This window comes from Leiobunum rupestre, chromosome 5 (genome assembly GCF_980474605.1).
Source record: "Leiobunum rupestre chromosome 5, qqLeiRupe1.1.hap1, whole genome shotgun sequence".
In the NCBI taxonomy this organism is placed as follows: Eukaryota; Metazoa; Arthropoda; class Arachnida; order Opiliones; family Sclerosomatidae; genus Leiobunum; species Leiobunum rupestre.
Window position 1 is genome coordinate 11,682,451 of NC_143388.1, and position 3,356 is coordinate 11,685,806.

The window sequence follows — 3,356 nt, forward strand, 5'->3', positions numbered from 1 at the left end:
ATCACGGTCACGCCCACAGAAAGCTCCCAAACAAAACAAAAGAATACATATACATCCTGCAAACTCCTCCGCCTAGATTTAGCGGAAAATATAGCATTTCGCAATCGCATTGTGAGCGAGTAATTCAACGCGTATGCTGCATTCGTGACATCGTCCATAGATTAAAAGTACGGAATCTATAAACTATTCATATTTCGATTTATATAAAGCCAAACCATACAGTGTCCATGGCCAAACTAAGTTGGCTTGAGCTATCGTTTCGTCGCGATATTAACGTAAGAATACGCACCACATCGAACCTGCAAAACTGCTTTCCATCAAACACAAAAGGTCTACTCCCATTTATTGACGTTACGAATATAGATTTTAGTAATAGCCTTTCGTTCTCTCCTGATTTATAATATTTATTCATAGATATTTAACAAGCAACTTTAGAGAATGAAATTTTTAAGAATTTTAAATTAAGTTTTAACCTAACTCTCCTTTTCAATTGTAAATTTACAATTTACAATTTACAATTTACAATAACATAACTTATTTCTAATATATATTAATAAATATTTAACCAACCACTGAAAAATGTAAATCTTGACGAAATTAAATATATTATATCTTAATCTAATCGGGCTATATTTCAATAATTTAAATAACAGTGTTAAAAATGGTATTCCATGTGCAAATTAAATGGGATTTATTTCGAGGATACAAAAGGAGGGACAATCCTGCATATATAGGACAAAAAAATCCGATCTAGGTGTAATAAAAGATAAAAATCAGTTCTGTCAGAAGAATTTTGTCGCAGCGCGGATCATCCCGCCCCCGCGATGTTGGCTCTACCTTTAAGCCTCACCTTTCGTCTATTATAAATCCCCGCGCGATTGTAGCGCCCCCTCTATTCGAAGCGGACAAAGACCCGGGGCTTAAGGAAGAACGGTGGAATCACTGAGGGCCTTTTACAAAGAACCAGGCCCAGGGTCCCCGAAATGAGAATGTTTCGCGACAGAGATCCGAGGGAACCCGAGTTTTGATACTAATTGGATGTCGTTTTGACAGTCCCGGCTTTGTCGGCTGATGCGTCGTAGTCATAATCCTTTGATTCCACGCCCGGGAAATTATTAAGGGAGAACGCGCTCGGATTATGAGGACTGACAAGTATTTGTCAAAGAGGGCTCTACCTTTCCTAATAATTTCGTCCGGAAACGGAAAATTGAAATTCTAGAATTGAGAAGAGACGAATTTTTCTTTGAGTCTTCGCGCACGAGTTTAATAAAACGTAATTTAAGAGCGAGGCTTACTGCACTATGAAAAGGGATTTTTGAAAGTTTATCAAGGTGACCTCGTCCCGGCCCGCAGTGTCTCCTTCTGCGCCGAGGCGGACTTTAAATATTAAGGATTTTTTCGAATGGGATTTGCTTCAGGAAGAACAAAAAACAATTACGAAAATTGGTGGAAGAGATTAAGGTATATGGGAGGAAGCGAAATAATTGAAATTTTCCTTCTTGTCATAAGAGGATATACTAGACAGATTTACAGCTGGTAAATAACGGCCCGACAAAAGGATTTGTTAAGAGAGTTTTAGTTTTAGAAGTGTTACCTGGGATTATAATTTTCATTTTAGACAACCGAAATTCCCAGAAAGTATTTCGCCAATAAAAGCTTCTTAAAACTTAATTCTGTTACAGAACTTGACGTTTTGGGAATATCATTTAACACGAAATATTGGATCAAATTATCGAATATAGGCCCAAATCAGAAGTTTATAGTTTATTTCATATGAGATAATTGTCAATCTCTTAGTGGCACTGTTGATGTTATTCGCTCGAGTACCTTCGCAGGCAACTGTTGATTTTTCAAAATTAAAAAATTTAGTGACAGGTGAAATACCACCTGTTGAAAGGCATTATAAGCCGCTAGATGACTTGGGCCTATAGGTGATACCTTGGGTATTAGCCTAGCTGATTATTATTATTATTATACATTATATATAGATTTTCGAAAGATATTAGAAAGAAATGTATAATTATTATGATTTATAATTAAATATAAATATCACCAGGCAGTATATTTTACAAATATTCCATCGATAGGCGGAGCACTAATGTTCAGTCGTGGTGCACTATATGCTTCTGCAGTTTGGCAGGAGAATAACTTTCATAGAAATCTGCTTAGAACTTGCGAAGATACAGGTTACAGATGATTTCGAGTTGAAACTAAGGAACTGTGCGAAAACGGAAAATGTTCTTCGAATAAATTCCAATTCTGCAGGGTGGATCGAAGATTTTACCCACCTTAGAAAATGTGGAAATTTGATATTCTAAATTTAGGCAAAAAATACTCTGTTAAACTTGTTCGAGTGACATAAATTCGTGTCATCTCTCAAACTGAAATGCGATCGAGATTGTGGACTGCTTTATTTCAAGTCAAATTTTGGGAAAAAATTCTGATATCTCATCATTAGCGGAACTTTGACACATTCTCTCGTTTGAACCCAATTCTGACGCATGACACTAAAAAACCGCGATCATTTTTTACCGGACAATCCTCGTGCGAATTGGTTTATATTACAAGATTCACGAATAGTGTAGCCGATAACGCCGCCGCCGCCACCGCCACCGCCACCGCCGCCGCCGTACTGTGCATACTATTTTATTTGGCATCGGATGATCGCTGGTGCTCAAGCTATTCATTTTCCAAAAACTTCAATATCATATTTAATATATTGAACCTTAAAACGTTGATATATTTCTTTAAGCTTGTGAAGAATATTATACTAGTTCGGAGAGCGGAGACATAGACAAGACGAGGATAACTAAAACAACTTTATTAAAACTTAAATTGAAAACATAATAGAAGTTAGACGTTACATTTTCGAGCGAGTAGACGTGACTGAATAAGATTTAATTTTCAGTTCCTAAACAAACCTCGGTTTAAACTACAAAAAAAAACATATTTCACACTCCTATCAGTACAACCTAAGTCTAATATCAAAAAAACCTCATAACAACGGAAATTGCAGAAAACTAAGGTAAACAGCTATAATAAAAACTTTAATACCATGAACAAATTTAGTAACACTAAGAACGTTCCTCAACAAACGTTCCCAGAACCAAAACATATTGACTGAAGGTTTTCAATATCATTATGTGTGGAGTTTGCAAGCTCTCTCCCCACTGGTTAAAGAGGTTTTCCCTCGAGCTGTTTGGTTTCCCCTTTCCTTATAGACTTGATGAGGTTAAATCAGTAATAGTAAGTGTACGGAGCTGTTGGCTCGCGTGGAATGAAGGGCTTACCACTATCCACCTACGCCTTGTAACCTGGTCAATTGCTTAAAAGGCTTAGATAAGTTCCCTCGATGA